Source organism: Lycorma delicatula, chromosome 4 (genome assembly GCF_047948215.1).
Source record: "Lycorma delicatula isolate Av1 chromosome 4, ASM4794821v1, whole genome shotgun sequence".
Classification (NCBI taxonomy): Eukaryota; Metazoa; Arthropoda; class Insecta; order Hemiptera; family Fulgoridae; genus Lycorma; species Lycorma delicatula.
The window spans coordinates 7043661-7066633 of record NC_134458.1 but is presented as its reverse complement, the minus strand read 5'-3'; the positions used below and the strand labels follow the sequence as shown (position 1 = coordinate 7066633).

The window sequence follows — 22973 nt, the reverse complement described above, 5'->3', positions numbered from 1 at the left end:
ATACAGTAAATATATACATAAATATATACAGTAAATATATACATTTTTTATATTGTAACATAGTTATAACTTATATACATCAAATCAAGAACGTTTAGCGTGTTAATTCATCGATAAAAAAAGAAGAAAATGCTTTAGTATTTGCTTGGAATAATCAAAGAAAACTGAGGAAAACCTCGATTAAGTAAAATCACAAAATAAAAATTAATTTAAAAAAAAATCAAAAATCGATAAAGTTCATATTAATAGTTAAAAATAATTGTATAAAATAATAGTGACATAAATATGTGAAGTGAGGAAAATAAACAGAATCAGCAGAGAATAAAATAATTTAACTGCGATTAAAAATTAATTAAAATTATTTAACATGTTAATATGCATTTAAGTACTGTTTATGCGCATATTTACGTACACAAAGAAGTATTGTAGAAAACTTAGCTTTATCTAAATTTATATCATTTAAAAACTCATCCTTTGTCATCAGGATAATACTCATAATTGGTTGGAAGATCTTTTACGTTTATATATATATGAGTTTTTAAATGATATAAACATATGTATATATTTATTAAAAATGACAACGGAAGCGTAATAAGGACTTTTTTTAGACCGAATTATTATGCTATTTAATGCGGAAATAGTTCTGTTGTTTGGTTTATTACTGTCACACTACCGTTTAAACTAGTCTTTTAGTCTAGCACGATGGAGATTCGACGTGAAATGAAAATATTTCATACTAAAGAAATCGGTCTATAGTAGATACAGCAATTGTTTATTGATATACAGTTTACTACCGGTAAATTTACAAAGGTGAAAATAAAGACCGAGAAAACTAGTAAACATAGTAACATTATAGTCAAGCTATTATAATTATCGCATTTAACTTTTTGATTGCTTCAATTTTTATTGATATTGACTTTTTAATGACCAAAATCATTTAACAAAATTTTAAAAATTAAATATTGTGATAAAGTAAATAACATAATTTCATCAAGCCGCTTAATTTTTAGCAGTGTTGCAAATTATTATCGTGAAGGCTGTTATTATTAGTGTTTGGACCGTTAATTCAATGATTAACTTTTAAAGTTTGTTACTGGATGCAATTCTGAAGGTAATACAAAATAAAAAAGTTCCTTCAGGACGTTTTACGTCGTTTTATTACTACCGCGATTTTTCGGTTTTCGCAACTTTGATCGCTTATAACTCGAAAACGAAGGCGTTTATCGAGAAACGGTTTACAAATGTAGTTTTATCATGAATTTTAATTTAAAATCAAGTATCACATGTCCATCTTCCAATTTAAAAAAAAATGTGATTCAATGTGACGAACATGAGGTGGCGGACAAAATTTCAAACGCACCATAAAGTAATCGTTTTGTAACCATGTAGATCCGTACTTATTTCTACCTCCAATTTTGAAATATGAAGCCGTTTGAATAATTTAATATCGCGCTACGCGATTTTCTATTATTTAAAAAATGTATAATTACGATATTTATTAGACGAGAAAGTAAAATTGTCATTAACAAAGTTACGAAAGGACAACACTGTTCATCCTATTTCATTTGAATTTAAAATTTGAATAAATATTTCAATTACGAATTTTTATTATAAGCCGGTCAAAATTTCGTTCATCTATTTAATCGATTGTTCGTTTAAGTACTGAAAGAAGGAAGGTTTGTCCGGTGAAAGAAGAAACTTCGTGGATGGAAGCGAAATCATACATTTGTTACCGATTTAACTGGATATCATTTTTCTTTTAATCGGTCCAAAAACCGCCTTAAAATGTACTGATTTTATATAATCCAACTTAAAATTTTTTATCTAACACTGCTTTATGTCATCATAAAGCGATTATGTTTCACATATATATTGCTAATGTTCCAAGAAAGATAGAAGAATTAATAAATATGGAATTTCTATTTACAAATTTTAAGTAACAAAGACGTTTCTTTCCCGGTATTCTAAAACCTTCAAAGTTTCGGACTGACAACGAAAACTTGTATAACGACGATCCCATTTCGGTGGTATCGTGTGTAGTACGTAGGTACATGTAGTATAATGTCATGTGTACAGTTTTAGTGAGACCACACGTAAAGACACAAACAATTGTATTTTATTAGTAAAACTGGATGATATTGTGCCAGGGGAGTTAAAAACCATTAAATTTTTACAAAAATCGCCATTAAATAATTTTACGCTTAAAATAAAATGTTCTCCGTTACCTGGAAGAAGAAAAAGTAAGTAAAAATACTCAAGTCGTTGTTTGTTTTAGGACTTAAAAAAAAGATATAAAATATATACAATTTTATGCGGTGTGAGTTAGTCATTTTTTATATATTTCGTAAGTATAAAACCTTTTTTAATATTCGTTAATTTCTTACTTCATGAAAAACAAACTAACGGCGCGAACACCCGTTTACGATAATGAAATACACTTTGTTTACAAACAGATATTTTATATAAGAGCGATAGAAAAAAAACTAATGTTAAATGTAGACGCGCTAATTGTGTCAACAAAATTAGGTCGCAATCCGTTTCTAACTATAAACTCGGGGATGCTCTGTGTTATCTTTAATGTTGGCAATCGGTTCCTCTACTTTCATTCTATTATCGAAGTTTATATATATATATGTGTTCAAGTTCTTTTTTTCTAACGACCGTAATTTTTTTAAAATTATTCTTTTATCGAACGTTCCCAATAAAAAGCGAGACCTTGTCGTATTATAACGGTTAAGTTTGTATTACAAGACAGGGTATTATTTTCGTACTGTAGGAATGAATCTAACAAAATACTATCTCGAAAGTAAAAAAAAGTACTGAAATTATGTGTCATAACCTTTATCTGCTCTCAAACTGTTAAATACAATTGTTTCATTAAATTATCGGTCACTCTGTATCGAAACCAAATTAAATCTACCGCATCGATTTTTAACCGATAATTCAAAACCCGGCTTTATGAACTTACGAGATGAAAATGAAACCGTATAATTTTATAACCTCTTCGAAACAGCCACAGCTTTGTGCTAATTTAACATTATAAATAATTACAAACATATGACACATCCTAACTCATTTTTATTGAATTTGAGAAACTCCACTTTCTGAGAAAGTCTTAAAATATGTCTATCTAAAATGAAGGAAATTTACAGATTTTCCTGAAGACGATCCGGTTACAGCTGAGACAAAAACTTTTATTAACTGTTACCGTTTTAAGGAGAAATTTTAAAAGATGGTTTTCAACTCCAATTAGTTAAATAGAAAACATACTGTTAGCACTGATTTCATATTCCTGCTAAACGCGGTCTTCTAAGTAAGCGGTAATGGATTTTCACATGCGGTTGCATGTGAAAAAAGTTTCGCATATTTAGCATACGACAAGCCCCATCTTCTTACAATTGCAGCAACATTTTGGTCACCCGTTGCCGTACGATTGATCATATCACAAAACTTGTTTGAGACAAAAGTTTTAGGTAATGTTTAGAGGACTAACGATCACTTTAAACCAATTTACTGTGTCTATTAAGGGAGACGATTTTTTTTTGCCTTCAAAACCCATTTTTTCCACCCCTGGGCTAATGGTTGGTGATATCAAAAAACTTTACCTAGATAAGTTTTAGGCCCTTATCCAAATAATAGTAGGAACTTTAAACGAATTCGATATTTTACTTAATAAGAAAGTTATAGCGATATTTTATTTTTTCGAAAAATTCCATCCCCATTTCCACCTCCATGGTCCGATTTTGACCGTTAACAAACTCGACCGAGAATTTGGGACGAGTTATTTTTAAGGAACAATTTGAAAGTGATTGGTGCAAAATAACGGCGGTTATCGTGTCCAAAAAAAAGGGAAATGTATATATATATATATATATATAGACTTTTCAGCTGACGGTGGTTTTGGGGTCTGGGAGATGTGAAACGGGAAGATATGTCGAAAATTTCCAAAAGTCGAATCATGGTACCATTACAAGTATAATATTTAATATTTCTTATGAAATCTAACTAATAAACGGCTGGCAGGTATTATCAAGCTTATCGCCTGTCTACTGTCTTACACTAATGGTTTTGCTACCGACAACATGAGAAAATTAAATGTTCGTCTCGTCTTTTCCTAAATTCACCAGGAAGGACAGTGAATCGTTAAAATATATTTATTCAGTCATGGAGGCTAGAACAACCAATAATTATTATGTATTATGCGATAATTCTTACCTTTATTTAACTGGCGTTAATATGTTTTTCTCGCAGTCCTTTTACAATGTATTCTTATGTTCCTAAGAAAAACTGTACGATATTTTATAAAAGTCAATCTTTATTTATCGATAATTTTGTAGTTACTGGTACACCGTTTTACAACCTTATCAGCCTGGTATTTACAGCCTTATCGATCTACCAATAGTTTGTATACGGGTTATAAGATAAAAGGCAATACCTAATTATAAGAAATTAAAGAATAAATAAGAAAATTAAAAGGGAATAAAAAATATTAGCATTTAAAATAAAATTCACTCTGCTGAATTAATTATCCAACTACGTGAAAAATTTTACTGCCTTTAACTCTTCTACGATTATTTACAGTAAATTTTGAACGAGAAAAATCACAAAAACTGTTTTAATAGCAGTTTTCTAAATTTTATTGTCTTTCATTTCTACTGTTTTTGTTTTCTAAAATTCCGTTTTGTAGAAATTACAGAACAATATTTCTTCTATATGGTAACTGGAGTTTCGTTCTTAATAAAAAAAAAAAAAAAAATCAATAAATTTTAAGAACTTTTTGACTAAAATATGTCCAATTATTTTTATTCATTTTGCGAAATATTTTCTAAGCGAGATATTGCTTTACCTCTATATGAGGCCCGTGACCTTGATAACTGTTTTAGGTTAACCTATTTGGAAATAAGACTAGGGCATTTGTCTAATAAGCTCATCAAGATTGATTCAGACGATCTTTCGTGATATAAGTGTAACAAATAGATATAGTTATTGATAATGGAATAATTAAAATATCCATTAAAAATAAATTTTATCTAGCAAAGAACAAAATTAAATTAAGTTATTTTAGCTTAAAAGTAAGCGACAATGAATCGGGTTTTAAGAGACTAAGAAAAAATAATTAAGTGTTACTAGCATTTCTTTATTTTGTATTTTTAAATGCTGTAAAAGCGTAATAAAAAAAGCTGAGAACAAAGTTGTATTACTTTCCTGGAGGTTATTTATTCTTATACAGTAGAAAAATAATGATCCGTGAAAATAAACCAAAAACGTTTTAAAAATTAAAAAAATCGATATATTTAAACTTTGACCGACTCCTCCACCCCCAAAATAGTGTTTGGGAGTCACTTGCACTATTACTATACCTAGGAAAACATTACAAAAAATCAGTTAAAAATATGCAATAAATAAAAAGGTACCTTTTTAATTTTTGGGGAAGGGGGAATTTTGAGACAAATTTTTAAAAAATGGTAAAATAAGAATGCACGTATGTACTAAGCTTAATATAAAGCGGGCTTATGTTTGCAAACGTTTGAGAGAACTGACCCCAAAAAACTACCTACCCCACCCCAATGAGATATCGATCCCAAACTTTTACCAAAAAATTGCCCCATATACACGAGGTTCTGTACAAAATTCAATTAAAATCGGTTTATCCAGTCAATAATTATTAAGCTTACACGCCAACACACAGGAACGTATGTACGAACATTAATCCCCATTTTGTTTTGGGGGGTCCCTGGGTCGTCGGGTAATGCAAAAACCCATACCCCATTTTTTGACTGTTTACCATACTTTCCTTCTTGCAGCGTAGCTCTAGAGCTATGATGACAGGAAAGTAAAAATCTTGTTCGTAAATTTGTTAACATTTTATGAATACTTTTTTTATAACTCCAACACCAAAGTATAACTTTTACTTAAAATATATTATACAAGCTATATTTAGTTATTATTTATCTCACTGAACATTTCATTATGCGTGAGGATTCAAATTTTTCCAGTAGTAGGAATATATTAAATTGTTGTTTCATAAATCTATCGCAGTATTTCTTATGGCTGTTACGTATGTAAGGAACCTAAATTAGAGTTGTTTCTTCGAGAGTGATGATGTTCAATAAACACCCTTTCCTCTAATTAATTAAACGAAGGTATAACTTGTGTAAAGAACTATATATATCTAATACAGGATTGTATATTTCCTTCATTTGGATGGATCCAGCGTACTGATCGCATTAGTAAATCGGGTTTAGTAAAGTCTTGTAACGGGATTATTTCATTTCTTACTTTCCCTGAGCTTGGCGTGACAACGGTTTATCATTTTAAAAATTGGCTAGCACCACAACTCATCAACTCAGGTCGCCTATAAACGTTTCGCTTGTGGAATCTAAGGGATACAAACAAAAGATAAAATATATTTTATATTTATATATGATTTAGATGAAACTTTTTTTCAGTACGTCTGGGAATCTCCGTGATCCTCCTTACAATTAGCATGCTGCCGATTAAATCTAATTGTAATCTTGCAATTAAATTTATTCGTAAACGTACGGGCGAGTTTAATATACCGTGGTTGGTAACACATATGATCATATTAAATGGTTTCATATTTAATATGAAATATGAAACCATTTCGATCAATGTTTCTGAATGAATTATCAGATGGAGACATAGAACAGCGTATTGCAGCCTGCCATGCTACATTAGCACGATCTCCAAGTGCGGTGTCTCACAAAAGTGCATTATATTCTAATGAAAGCGCGACTTCTCGCAGTTTACGAGCCAGGAATTTGGTTTCTGGGCTAAGGAGACTCCTCATTTTGTGCCTGAGTCAGAAAGGAATCCACCACACGTCATGATATTAGCCGGGATGTCATCGCCAACTTTGTTCAGACCGTATTTTTTGAAAAGTAGATGAATGATAATTCTTATTTCGATGTCGGAAAGACAGTTAATATTAGATTTGAAAAGAAGGTTATCGTGGGACGTTTCTGGATACAACACAAGATGGGGCTCCAACTCCATTTTGCCTCCGAGTGCGCGATTTCTTAAATGAACAATCTCAAAGCCGCTGAATCGACCGTGATTCACACGCACCATCGGCCCCATTATAACGGCCACCACGAAGCCCTGACCTTAACACACTCGACAATTCATTGTGGAGATTAATCACGGCCTATGTATTTCAACGTAGATACGCAACAAATAGTGAATTACGTAATCGACAACGGGTGTGGAGGAAGCCTTTCGAGCCTTAACTTCAGAGACGCTTCGCAAAAACTCAAGGAGTAATTAAAAATGTGAAGATGCATAACTCTGTGTGTTCAGCAGGGTGGTGCGCATGCAAATACTCTTGATAAATAGTTCCAAGTACAAATTTATATAAGCGTTCAAAATAAGTACGAAGTCCACAATACATTTGTCTACGGGTACGGGGCCTTCGCGGACATCTGTATAATATCATTTATTCAAATTTTGTTTAGAACAGGACTAAAGTAATTCAAAATAAATAAAAAACTCAGACATATCCTGTACCGCATCACGCGAATGGAAATAATTTTTAAACCTCCATCGTTCTAGAAGTGTCACTCATATCCTCTAAACTGAAGAAAGAAAATAAAAAAGATTTAGTTTGTACCATTAAAAATAAATAGTAAAGCTAATGTATACAAACAAGAAACCCAGACGCACAGACAAAATTATAGCCTCACCGGAAGTGTAAATAAACATACACGATATTTATTTACATTACATGGACTCAAATAAAGAAACAAAATAATAATACAAGCTACATCGGCCAACTGCAACAAAGAAAAACTGCTCCAATAAAGTAAATCAAACAGAGATATAATTAATTCAATTACTATGTAAACATTCTTACAATAATTGTTAATTAATTTTATAAAATAAAAATTTTGTACGATCGTTTTGTATGAATTTATATCGTTTTTGAATTTGGTATAATTGAATTAAAATCAATTTCACTTAGTAACGATGCTTTATGAAAAATAAACTTATGTAGAAAAAAGAATTATGCTCTCGATACTCATCGTAATATTCTTGTATAATTTAAATAAAATTTTAGGCCGATGGCCAGAAGACATTGCACGCTGTATTAATCACTTGAAATTTACACCGAACTAAAAGATAAAAATAACATTTTACGTTTATTTCAACGGCGTATTCAAATGTACCAGTGAGCGGGCTTTTTCTAAATCCATTTACTGTTGTTATACATATCAACCGGATGATATCGTCGCTAAAACGAAACTTCTGGTCAGTGTTTCAGAAATGATATTTCTAAAATATAAAATTATGATAATATAATACAATTTTATTAAACTTATATGCACTATTATATTATTATCATTATAATTACACAGTACGGAATAATAAAAAGCAATATACACGTGAGAAATGTCTGTAAAAATTCTGTTTTTTTTTAATGTTCAAAAACTACTTATAAAATTCCAAAGAATCCCATTTGGAAGTCGAATGAATTTCCATTAAAAACTAAAATGCAAGCGTGAAAAAACATAAGAAAACAACAAACGGGAGTTGATTTACAGTAATTATTAAGCTTCGAAAGGTCGCGACTTTTCGTCCACTAAAAAACATAAGCTAACATGATAACTGCTAATACCGTTTTTTAATGAATTTTTTTATATATAAAAGGTATTCTCACTATTAAATATTCATTAATCGACACGTTCACAAGCTTTTACTTTTTTCTCATCACGCAAAATGAAACCGCCATTTTTATTCTTCTCCAACAGCAAGCAAACGTAAGTTTCGTATATATTTCGTCAGATGGCGCAGGCTACAATCATATGATTTACTCTTCTCATCGTGAAAAATTTGTATAATATAAGTAATAATGATAATGAATAGTTAATAACAAAAATAATAATAAAGTTAATTATATTTTTTGTCTATTATTATGATGAAGGGTAAACACAGTAAGATTACAGCTGATTTACGATCAACTGGTCTCTGATAAGGTAATTTCCAGTTAAATGGAAACAATAAGTTTAGGTTATGTAGCCAAATAAAGATACACTTAAAATTAAAAGATTTATATTTTTTGCATTATTTTGTATTTATAGCTATTTTAGTTTACATTTTTTACATAAAAATTTACAAAAAAGTTCAATTTTCGAACGAATATGGCCAAGAAATTCAAGAGATGCCTATTTATTTTCTTACAGAAAAAGAAATCAACAAACTCTTTAACAAGATATAACAAAAATAACTGACATCACAACCACCAAAAAAACAGTTTCGTTGTAAAAAAGTTAGAGAATCTCCTATCAACCCCCAAAAAAATCATTGTTAGTTGAAAAGAGATCCAAAAAACAACAGTTTGTCCTGAATACCGACAATAAAAGAATGATAAAAAAAAATTGGTGAACAATACAAACCTCCTACAACCAGTTACAGCGTGAAGGTATCCCTCAAAATCAACTGTTTACACCTGGATCCAAAAAAATTAATATACTGAGAAACTGAATGCTATTTTCTCAAACTTCTCTAAAACCCAATTGTTTGCTTCAAACGCAGAGAAAAAATATTTAATAAATTAAGTCGTGCAAAAAGTTGAAAAGAAATTACAAATATCCACTCGCTGCGGAGCTGTTTTGATTACAAAATAATATATAGCAAAATAATGTAACGAGTAAGACAACAAGAAATTGTCAGATAAACATAGAAAACTACAACTCCGGCGGCGAATGAATTTTTAAAATTTTTTTCAAATTTTTACACAAATTAATTTATTAAATATTTTTTCTCTACGTTTGAAGCAAATAATTGTGTTTTAGAGAAGTTTGAGAATATCAAATAGTAATCAGTTTCTTTGCATTACAATTTTTTTCGGATTCGGAGCAAACAATTGTTTTTTGAGGGTTACCTTTACACTGTAAGTGGTTATGTTGAATTTGTATTATTCAACATTTTTTTACATCATCCTGTTTCTGTTGGTATTCAAGACAAAAAATTGTTTTTTGGACCTCTTTTCAATTAAAAATGGGTTTTTTTTCGGGGTGATATGGAGATTCACTAACAATTTTACAATGAAATTGTTTTATTTTTTGATGATTGTTTAAAAACACAATTACTTGAAATGCAGGTAATTTACTGAATTCAATGTATGTATGTTAGACAATTTACTATTTAAAAAATCTCTATTATAGAATAGAGAATCGCTTCTGGCGGCGTAGGACCGGGAAGTAGTCTATCACTCGATTATTTTGTAGATCGGTTGCTGGGTAATATTCCGAAAGCCATTTAATAATTTTCAGATTATCGTAAGAATATGTACGATAGAAAAACGGGTTTAAAACTTTGCATATGATGTTCTCGAATTTCGGAACAGGCTTATTTAAAATTATCACTGCATTTTATATTTAAAACTGGTACGGTAGATATAAAATTCAAAGCATAAACGTAACGCTTTAGACAAGTAGAATTTTCATAACATTAATTTTGTAAAATTAAAGAGAACCGCTGTTGAGAAATATAAAGGCATATTTTTAGATTATCTCTTAAATATGTACAGTCAGAGTTTACGAAACGCATAACAAAATATGCGATCGAATGTAAGTATAAAATATGCGATCGAATGTGTACAGTTGTAATAATACAAAAAGTTAACAAGGAACGATATATTAGTAGATAGAGATTTCGTTCAGTATTTTTACAACAAACATTATCTATTCGAATATTATTATTATTATACTTTTTTATTGACTTTTAGGGGCATTTATTGCTAGGGTCATTAGCCCCTTCCACATTAAAAAAGAGAAAAGAATACTTTTTTTCTCCCGGTAAAAACAAGTGTGACAGTCAGTAGACTAGTCTTGTCAATAGAGATCATCTAACAAACAGACTTGTCATGGGATTAAAACACCAAAAGAAACATAAAATGGCAAGGGTGTAAATGGTCCTTGCCATTTAAAAACAAAAACCATTTCTTACAAAACGTTGTCAAACAATAAAATTTACATCAAGTAAACACTGTCCAAATCACCATAAAAAAAAAAAACAAAAAAAAATAAAAAACCATTAATATAAAACAAAATAGTGTTAAACACGTAATGACAAGGGTGTAAAGGGCCTTTGTTAGGTTAAGTTAAGTTAGTTAACATCACACGTCACTTGTAATAGATGTTCAAAGAACATAAAAAAACACATCGTAAAACTTTCATGTTATACAAAAAAAGAAACAATACCTATATTAAAATAAATTCTTTAAAAAACATAAAATCAATCTCTTCTAAAATTCTATCGCCTCTGTTTCCCTTTCGGCCATCCTTTTTTGCTTCTTTTCTCCATCTTCCTAAAAGCCTCGATGTCGATATCCATGGTATCTGAGGCCTTGAAGATGGAGTCCACCGTAAGTCAGTCAGTGGAAAGACTCTCCAGAACGAGGATTTTTACGTGAATCCTCTGCTACGGTAGATAAAAAGTTATACAAGATATACAGTACATACTGTAGATGTACTGTACTGTAGTTGAACTCTGTACTGTAGACGAAAAGTTGTCCATAATCCTAAAAATACGCCAGTCGTGATGTCACAAGGTACGGGCGGAGACACGGTTGGGCGTGCCCCGGATCATTGATCCTGCCTAGGTTCCCCAGTCAGCCGCCTCCCAGAAATTTAACCCGGGTTGGGGAGTCAGGTAGTGCCTGATCCACGATACCGACATCCCAGGGCTCGCACGTAGCAGTAAGGCCTCCGATACCCTTACTCAAGGGACAATCCCTGCCAAAGGCCGAAGTAACTGACTCAACTGGACGGCGCAAGTCATCTGCAGAACAAGCTCACAGCAGTCCACCCTCAACCCAACCCCACAACCGAGAAGAGGGATGGGCACTCCCCGTCCACACTCCGCCAAGCGTCGGGAAACAGATCACGGTCGTGCCTCCCATCCCTTCTGCAAACAGCGAAACCGAGAAGCACAACCGCAACCAGCTCGGATAGCTCGGGACCGTACTCCATGGGAGCTCTTGAGCAAGACCATTGCCTTTTTAGCCGACATAAGTGCAGGTACCAAAGTACCATGTCCAGACATGTGCGTAGATGTTGTTGCACGGACGAGGGGTTGGATTTATCCGAAGCATTATTATTATTATTGTTATTATATTATTTTTATTTTTACTTTTTTGTTATACAGGCATCGACTTCTAAGGTCGTTAGCCCCTCGTCACATTCTTTAAAAGATGTTTAAATCACCGACAGGATCGTCATATGTAAGTGTTTAAAGGGCCCTTACATTTTATTTAAAAACACCAAAACGCACAGAACATTTGAACACAAACACTGAAAATACTTACAGGGTGTAAAGGGCCCCGATATTAAAATTAAAGATAAATAAAACACTATAAATGAAAAAGAATGGCTCCACAATACCAATATCTCCTTTTTTTATTTAAGCACCCTCGGAGCAACCGGAACCGCAGTTAAGCAGCATATCAGTCGCCCTAGGATGCCATGACAGTTGACTCCCCCCTACAAATAGTTCCGTAGGACGTTACCTATCAGGGTCCCCTCCGCGTCATAAGAGCAATTTGACCACATGTTCAGGACGGCCAAAGAACCCCTCGACGGGGAGGCTGCCCTTCCCGGTCTTGACCTACTTGGCTCCAGGCATGCCTTGCCCATTACCTTGGCCCCGCGCCCTCAGTCCACTCTCGAGGGTCCCCAATGCCATCATCAGATACGCCACGAGTCCCCCATTCTTGCATGCAGGCTGGACCGGGGACCCTAAGCAAGAGGGCTACCTCACGTCCCTATAGGGTCACGCTTCATAACTCCCATTGTACACATATAATTAAGCTACTCCGTTAGATATTCTTTAATACAGCTTGAATTTACTTATAGATTTTTTAGTAGTTCACTGGCATGTATATAATCAACTATTTTTCTTTAATTCCATTTTCTAAATCAGCAGCAATATTATTTCTTAGTCCGAACCTCTTTCTGAGGTTCTCATATATGGTAAACCTTTCCATTAGATGCTTGACTGTAAATTAGTAATTCTAACAACTATGTAGATGTTATGTTCCGGAAGTGGGGATTATCTACCTTAGGGCATTATTATTATTATTATAATAATTATTTTAATTTTTTTTAAGTTTTAGAAGCTTCAACTACTAAGGCCATTAGCCCCTTCCACATCAAAAAGAAAAAAAATAGAAAAAGTAGACTTAAATCGTGACATATCGCACGAAACTAAACACTGTTACTTAATTCCTGATTATACACTAAAGCAAATAAAGAAATACGATTACGAAAAAGCTTGATTCTTGTTCATACTCATATTTTTTCCATTCTTCTTAGAGATTCTACTTCAGATGATAATGTGTCTGAAGCCTCGAACATGGCATCTTCCTCCTATTCAGATACCAATGATACTCTGCGGCTGACATCTGGAGATGATAATTTAGAAGAAGCGGTCAGCATGGATGTTACTTTATCCAAACTCGATTCAATCTCTAGTGGTATACTTGGGGAGCTGAAGCATTCGCAGTTTCCTTTGATGTCCTCTGGGCTTTTATACGTTCCATAGGTGCGTGCTCCACAGCGTCTAGGTCTAGTACTTTATTCATCATTATTTGCACTCCCATCGGACTATTTTCACGCCTTTTCTGCGCCCTTCCCTCGCCTTATGACTGGTCGAAGAAGTGAAGTTTTAAGCTTTTTCAGATGTCTCCTTATGCTTATGAACAACATCAATTGGTGGTGCCATCATGATGGTTTTGCTGTTTCTTTTTGTTGGAAGAGTTTTGATCCCAGCGTCTATCTGCGTATGAGTTTTCAAGCGTTTAATTATTTCCTTTCGCTGACTAGATTCAATCTTTGTTTAGAAGATTCTTTCTATTATAGTATAAGTCATTGTTGGTCGAGGTGTTCTACTACTAACAATTTTTCTCGCTTCAGGGTACCTTATTTTCTACAGCGTCTTGATTTCCTGAATTGCCGTCTCCAATTTGTATACAGAGCAGTTTCTTGAACGATAGTTATGATGTTCTTTGCAGTTAATGTAGACTGGAGGATCTTTACACGGATCGCCTTCATGAGTTTAAACTCCGCACACACAGATTTCTTGCCTTACACATCTGACTGCAGTGTGTCCAAAAGGTTGATATTTAAAACATCGCATAGGTTGCGGGATAAATGCGCGTACATCTAGGCGATTGATGCTAGCACATACTCTTTTAGGCAAATTAGGTCTATTGAAGGTCAACACATGTGACGCTGAAGGAAGAACCTCACCATTTCTCCTCATGGTTAACCTGCGGCAAAGAATCACTCCTTGACTCGATATTCCCTCGACTATTTCTTCTTTCGTGCAATTAAGGTCACGGCAAACAACTACTCCTTTCGATGAGTTAAGAGTACTGTGTGATTGAAGAGACACAGGGAACTCACCGATCTTCTTTAAAGCTTGTACCTTTAAGCTTTGACTCTCGTTCACGGTTTCGATGTGCAAACCGTTAAAAGTCTTGCGAATCTCCTTAACAGGATCACCAGCACAATTTGTAATTCCTCGAGTAATTAAGAATAGACTGACTTTCTGGAAGTTTACATTCTCTCTCGTTTATCACTAGATGTCTAAGTTTCGGCGCATTGTTGCTGAACATAACTTCCAACAAATCTTTTCTAATGCTGTCAGTGTCTTTCTTAATCCTTTCAGATTCCTTACTACATTTCCTCTTCGCTTCTGGCGAATCGGCTGTTTCTAACCGAGGGTGTTTACGTGCACTCTCTGCCAGGTTGACTTGTTCAAAATGTTTCATTAAATTTGATTCCTTCTGTAGCAAGGCTAGCCGCCGGGGTACACTCCCATTCCAGGGTTACTAACCTTGGAGGTCCGATCCGGTACTTCGGTAGAACCGGCATATGTCCTGGCAGAGAGTGGATGCTCAATCTCTGCACTGATTCCAGGACCCTACTCACCGAAGCTTTCAGAGCTCTATGCACCGACATACATGGGCACCTTCACTACATGTTTCCCATCGCAGGGGGCATGTGGACAACGGAAGGGACTCCGTTACACCTGCAATAACATAAACCCTGGCCGCCACATCGTCAGCTCTAAATTTGGTATAAGTCCATTTCCAAATCATTTAATTGTACATGATCTGCAGGTGGTCGAAAGAATCCAACCCATCTTGGTGAACTGAAGGTGGAAGACAGGTCAAATAAAAGAACACATTTTCGAGGAAAATACTTGGAAACTATATGTATTATACATAACCCCGTTAGCCAACTATATGTGTTGTACGTATCTACAGGTGTTGCCGCCCTGGACGTGGAACGTAAGTGATGTGTCCCGGGCGTTGGGATTATCTATCTCAGGGAATTATTATTATTGTTATTATTATTATTATTATTTTAAGCTTTAGGCGGATCGACTGGTATGGTTATTAGTCCCTTCCACAACGAAAAAGAAAAATATTCTAATCCCTCCCGGTAAAAAACGCTAGCGACATAATCAACAGACAAAAATATCTTTTCCTCCCCTGAAAACAGAACACAGGTGGCATATTCAAGGACTAGTTTTGTCAATAAGAGCATCTAAAAAGACTTGTCATTAGTTATTGAAAACCCCATTTTAAAATTTGTTTTGTGATGAAAATTAAAACACATTAAAGAATCTATTAATCAAAGAATGACAAGGCTGTAAAGGGTCCAGGTCATTTAACATCGCACACAAAACACTTATCTTAAAACTTCAAAAATTCATACCAATAAAAAAAATACATTTAATTATAAAATTCTCGATTGAGATATTTGATCTGTCTCTTGTTTAAATCTATTGCCTTCGTTTCCCTTTAGGCCATCTTTTTTTCTTGCTCTCCATTCTCCTGAAGGCTTCGATGTCAAATTCTGCGGTGTCTGATACATCCGAGATCGATCATTCAGTTCCTCCGGTGGAAATCGCGGAGGTTCTCCTGCTGCCAGCATCAGATGACACCAGCTCCATTGGCGGAGCCAGAAGTATATCACAGTCGAGACTGGGTGTACTCACTGCAAGAACGTGTGGGGCAGCCGAGTGTCTCGCCCTCTCAGCTAAAGGCCTCTGTGATTTCGGAGGCTCCGTTGTAGTTTTTCTTAAATCTTCCTTTTCTAAGATTGGTATTTCTGGATTCGCGGGTCTCGGAGTTGGAATTTGTTCAATCTGAACTTTACTTTCAGGTTCCTGCAGCATTTTTGTTTGAATTTGCGTTGCCTTTGAATTAATTGTAGGCTCATCGTATCCTCAACGTCGATAAGTCTTATTTGCTTTGCTTTTAATAATCGAGATGACTGTAAGTCGGCAACGATTTCAAAAAATAAACCCGTTGTAGTCTTCCTTGTACATTAACCGGTCTTCCAGCTGCTTTGGTGATGCCACAAGCTAACACGAAGGGGCTGATCTTAGAAAGATCATCATCCTTTTTCTTTATTATTAGATACTTAGGAGTAGGACCTCCGCTCTTAGATCGAAACATGGTTTCATCCTTCCTTTCCAGAACTATAAACTTCTCCTTATCACTAAACTCAACACTCTTCCGACTGTTCGCCACTGAAGAAAGATGTTCTCCAGAACGAGGGTTTTTACGTAAACCCTCTGCCACGGAAGTTGTGGAAGGTGTTGTTCTATGGTCCTACGCTTTGCCAGTCAATATGTCGCAAGGTGCGGGCGGAGAGACGGTTGGGCGTACTCCGGATTATTGATCCTGCCTGGGCTCCCCACTCAGCCGCCTCCGACAAATTTAACCCGGGCCGGGGAGCCAGGTACTGCCTAACCCACGATTCCGACATCCCAGGGCTGCACGCAGCAGTAAGGGCTCCGATACCCTTACCCATAGGACAATCCCTGCCAACGGCCGAAGTCACTGACTCACACTGGACGGTGCAAGACTTCGGCAGAGCAAGCTCACGGCAGCCCACCGTCAACCCGGCTCCACAACCGAGAAGAGAGATGGGCACTCCCCGTCCGCACTCCGCCCAGCGTCGGCAAACAGATAACCGTCATGCCTCCCACCCCCGCTGCAAGCGCTAAACCGAGAAGCACAACCGCAACCAGGTCGTATAGCTCGGGACCGCCAATCCCGTACTCCAAAGGGAGTTCCTGAGCAAGACCATTTCCCCGTTGGCCGACATAAGTGCAGTTACTGAGGTACCCCGTCGTTGCCCGCCCCGGACGTGTGCATAGATGTTGTTGCACGGATGTGGGGGTGGATTCATCCGGGACATTATTATTATTATTATTATTACGAATGTTAGGATATATTTTGTCAAAATGCAAATGTTATAGGGTAAACCGCAAATTTAAGAAGTTAAAAAAAAAACAACGCGCTCGTAATATAAATGGAATTGGCCTGTTTCCAAAGTCGTTTGCGTAGATATTATGATGTCCTAAATATAAACATCTCACCTTGAGGAAGTAAACATTCTGCAACTTGTAGAGTTCAAAGTGAATTATTCTTACATTTTATTAAACGTAATAACGCTAATTTATACAATGAAAGTTGCCGTCCAAAATCTATTAAGGTTGCAAAAATCACATTCTTAAACTTTTTTTCCCGGTTTATTTATGTATTTGTAGTTACATAACTGTTCTGGGGAAAAACATCATCAATAAAATAATATATATATAAGGAATAATTACGCGCCACTTCAATTAGATTATAACGCATTAGTGAACAAACTGGATTTTATAAAAGACCCGACCTGTACTCAAATTCAAATCGCAAACGATTATACGTAGTTATAAATCGTACTATTATTATAATTACTGAGTTTCAATCCATTTACAAATATAAACCGATCGTTTGTGGCCAGTTTCATACCACCCTTTACGTATTATATATAAGATACATAAAGTACTTGTTTAGAATAAATGAAATTTCAGACCTTCATCTAGGAATTGTTATCGGTATGAAAATTTATTTGTACATTAATTTAAATAAAAACCCATCTGTATTTAAATAAATACAAGAAATAATTTTGTGGATAAATAATGTAGGACACAAAACAATAATTTTTTAGATTGAATAAAACTGGTGTTCAGACGAAGACACCTTATACCGATCACTTTTACTGATGCCATCGATCCAACGGCACTGATATCATCGAGGCGGTTTAGTGTACTTCACTCAAACCCGATCTCGATAAGTAACTCTCCGTTGTAGGTGGACAACTTTACTGAAATATAAGGAAGGGATATCTCAAATTTTACTCGAAATCAAGTTGGTTTGGCCGGCTGAACTCTATTCCTGTGAAACAAATAAACCCGTTTAACTCAGAGCATGTCTTTGTGCACAATTTTGTGTGTTTGTGCACAATTTTACTCAGTTACTTTCTGACGTAAAATAATTTTTGAAAGTTACGCCTACAATGATGCAAAGTTTAATGGGATTATCATCCTGTAATGTACGATTTCTTTTTTTTCTGGTCGATGCGAAAAATTTACGTTTACTTTAAAAGAGTCGTGCTCGCTATTCTCAACGTTATATACAGTCGGTTGTTAGTTTTACGATTTGTAAGACATTTACTCTCTATAATACACCCGTATACAAAATATAGGAAAAAGTTGGCTAATGCAGTACAAAGTTGTGTAAAGCCAGCCGCATTCTTTTCCTAATATCAAAGATTAAATTTAGTTTAATCCGGTAAACATCAGTAATACCAGTCTGTAATGATACATTTTTTTTTAAATTTAGTTTTCGTTAAAAATAAAGGAATGACATTCTAAAAAATAGATGTAAATGATTTTAAAATTAAATTTATTCTAGGTTCTAAAAAAATGTAAAAATAAATAAAATAAAAAATTAAAATCTAGTAATAATATATCAATGCGTGTGGGTTAATGTAGTTGATAATAAGGCAGCTATTCAGATCTCACAGACATTAAAATCGAGGTAAATATTACACGACGATAAGTCGCAAAAATTATGAAAACAAACCGCATATAATCTTCGGTATACATTTTGGTTGAAAATGTGTTTAAAAATATTACAGCTTCTATTTTTAAACATCGGGTGGAGCGGGTATATGAATGTCACACTTGCACGGTTTTACAGATTGCATCATCATCATCGTCATGTTTTTAGCAACAAAGTTTTGTTTTTGAATATCACAGAGAAAGATTTTTAGCTAAAAATAGTTTTTACAATATTTTATCCTACATAAAAAAAATTCTATTTACAGAAAATGAATGCGATCAAGTCATTGGCGTAACTGAAAAAAAATAATAAATCAATCTATGACCAAGATATATTGTTAAATGACCGATAAAATTTAATGAAGTATTTATTTTTTTAAAAGTATAAATAATAATAATAATAATAATACAACTGATTATTAGATGAAACTTATGCGTAAAAAAATAATAGATGATGATAGGAAATCCCTGCCAATTATTAAATAATTATTTCTGCATCTAATAGAAAAAAAAAAAAAAAAATACAAACGGATCGGAGAGAAATTAACAATTTTTTTCTCTAAAATTTAGTAATTCATTTTAGATTACAATCTGTTACTACACATTTTGAATCCCGATTTTCGTAGAAAACTGATAATTATTTATCATTATTTCCAGTTAATTCTTTACTTTTATATCTCTGTAGATTATTTTACTAAATTTTATCAATCTTGGTATATTTTATTCCTGTAATTATTTTTATAAAATTATTTACGTTCAAATGAGGTATTGTTTTTCGTAAAGGTAGGCTATTATTTTCTGCTAAAATTGAAATGAATATAACAAAAATACGCAGGATTGTGTAGAATGAAGTAATATGAAATAAAAAATAAATTAGTTATTTACAATTTGCAAAAAAAAAAGTCTAAGTGCGTCCCGTTAATAGGTTGGATCACAGTTAATATAAAAAACAATTATTTGTGATTTATTATTATTATTATTATTATGCTGAACTGAACGCCGTGTACTTGAAATGAATGCGAATATGTTTACATGAGCCACCGGGTTGGTCTAGTGGTGAACGCGTCTTCCCAAATCAGCTGATTTGGAAGTCGAGAGTTCCAGCGTTGAAGTCCTAGTAAAGCCAGTTATTTTTACACGGACTTGAATACTAGATCGTGGATACCGGTGTTCTTTGCTGTTTGGGTATCAATTAACCACTCATCTCAGAAATGGTCGAACTGAGACTGTACAAGACTACACTTCATTTACACTCATACATATCATCCTCATTCATCCTCTGAAGTATTATCTGAACGGTAGTTATCGGAGGCTAAATAGGAAAAGAAAAAAAAGATGTTTACATATGAATGGCACTCTTATAACTAAAAACATCGACTTACAAACCGGCGTTCATCAAACTGTGCAGCCACAAATGAGACATCCTATGTAGAACATAAAACAATATATTTATGAAAGTTGTTGACTGTATTATTGCAATAAATAGTTACAGTTTAAAATAAATATAATATTTGTAACATTTAATTAATTAATTACGTACATTTTAAAAATAACATGTTGACATAACTATCTCAAGTGTTCTCTTGAGCGTTTACGCACGTGAGCCTTCTCCATTAAACCACAAAAAATCGTCTATATTTGTAAAATTTTCATTAAAATTTCATCCGTAACTGCATTAATCATTTATAAACATTTAAGTGGTCAAATCTAATCATGAACTCATAATTTTTTTTTATTACTCACTATTATTCATTCTATTAACGAAAAAAGAGAAATTTAAGTAGGAATCACCCGAACAAAGAAAATCAGATTGCAATTAAAAAGTGTAACTTTTATGATCATAAATCCTATATAAAATAATAAATTTGATTACATGGTCTCTTATATTTATCAGTCAATGTTCATCAATTAGTTAAAATGTTCAAGGAAAGTTTTTTTATTTTATTTCTTGCACTTCAAAATGATTTTCAATTCTTCGTTAGACTACCATTTTTATTTTAAGTGTTTAGTACAATCAAAATAAAACAAAAAAAAGTAAAATTACTCTTAATTTTCTTTAATTAAAGTATTTCAATTTAAAATATTTAGCCGAATGTTTACACAAAAGATTTAATTACTTCATTTGGGATGAATGTAAAAAAGTGAAAGATTTATTAACTGTTTTAAAATATGGAATGAAGTTTAAATTTTAATTTTATTAAAAATAAATCTGGAAATGTTGTAATATATTGCAGAATATTTAAATTAGGAAATATCAATAAAAATAAATAAATAAAAAACAAAAACAGAAAAGTAAGTTACAATTCTCCAATATTAAAACCCTTTGAGAATAACCGTGTACCACATCTCACATAATACGAATTTCTAAGTTTTTATAACAAAAATTATATTAAAAACATTTTTAACACTAAAAAAATCACTCCTGGTTTTAAAAAAATATGAAAATTAAAATTTTAGGAAAAAAAAATTAATGTTATTGAATAGAATTTAATGAATATATATATATATATATATATATATATATATATATATATATATATATATTTGTTTTTAAAGCGATCAGATCCATAAATAAGTTCTTCTCTCTATTTTTATTTTTTTAAGAAATACAAATTTCTTAATTTTAGTTGGTTGATTAAAAAAAATAATGAAACAAATCCGGCCAATTATCCTCCTGCAACATATTTTTAATGTTCTTTTTGATACTCTTGTTTAAGAAAAAATCAAGTATTAAAACAGAATAAAATACAAAAAGAAGTTTTTTTTGCTTTTATGTGCTACCTACTGTAGTCTATAAGAGACAAATTTAATGGGCCTGTACGAAACATAGTAATACAATTACGAAAACAGTCTAAATTTACCGTTTTGTTTTCGATTAATCGGTCTTATAATAATTGAAATATTTTATTTAGCCATTTACTTATTAATTATAAAATTATTTAAAATGCGTCATGCATATACTTGGTTATGGGGCGTAGAAACGAAGCGCAAACATAGACAAGATATTAAAACATAGAACACGCTGGCTTCCCTAAAACAACATATGGGCCTGGACTTAACAAATACATTGGTACGCATGAGCAGGAGCTCAGAGCAATTTATGAAGGCCTGAACGCGCTGGCTGAAACGCCATCCACGGCAAACATGGTGACGCAAGCCACACAAACGGATCTGCCGATAACTGAAGATAGCATGGAACATATTCTTTCTAAGGATTTAGAAGATGGGGAGCTGTTAGAAGGTGGCCCGATTCCTTGAGGATTAAGCTAAATTTGGTGACAGAACTCCCTCCTGACAGCGAAATTACATGCAGTCTAAAAGACTTATAGAAGATGGGAGAACAAGAACAAGGCCCCAAATTAGTCGCAGGAGACATTATAAAAGATGAAGTTTCAGTCATCGGAGACAGCACTACAGAAAAAAAGAGAAGTAAATATAAGATATGCTACAGCTCTGGCGTACCTGAGAGGGAAACCCTTGCTACATTGTTAAGAGCGGTCAGGAGGGTTATATCTCAGGTGCCAGATGCTGCGTATATTTTTCCGGCAGGGAATATTGGATATTACATGAAGAAGATCCTGTCCTATTTGTTAAGGAATAAGGAAATGCCAGTATACATATTGACGCTTCAAGGAGATTCAAGTGTAAGGTATGTGGGAGTGAATCATATACCCATAAAGAAAGCTACACCACCAGCGGATCAAAGTCGTGTAGAAATCGTCAAGGCTGAGGGTAAGACGTATGCGGAGCTCCTTAGATCGATGAAGGGTGCGGTGACAAGTGAGGAGGCAAACAACGTAATAGCACTGCGCAAGGGCCGTAACGAAGAGTTACATGTAAGGATCGAGGGTGCAAAAAATGCAGAGGACTTTACCACATTACTTAGGGATAAGGCGGCGGATTTGCACGTTGATCTTAAGAGTAGAGCCACCAGAAGAGCTGTTGTCCACATCAGAGATGTAGAGTTTGAAACATCAGAACAGGAGGTGATGGCTGCAATAGCAAACAGGGTTGGTCCAAACGAAGAGTTTAAGATATCATCA

The 22973-nt window shown here is 33.7% G+C and overlaps 1 protein-coding gene and 1 long non-coding RNA gene across 3 annotated transcripts in view; one reads left to right on the top strand and one right to left on the bottom strand.

The window, feature by feature from the left end:
* The window catches only part of LOC142323078 (uncharacterized), a 44694-nt gene extending 24300 nt beyond the window's left edge, over positions 1 to 20394 (bottom strand). The window contains exon 1 of the long non-coding RNA XR_012756015.1: positions 20313 to 20394. This is a non-coding gene — a long non-coding RNA (uncharacterized LOC142323078). The remainder of the gene's footprint in view (positions 1 to 20312) is intronic.
* LOC142323073 (uncharacterized) overlaps positions 1 to 22973 on the top strand; it is a 105244-nt gene that overhangs the window by 3570 nt on the left and 78701 nt on the right. The gene's annotated exons all lie outside the window — the stretch shown is intronic.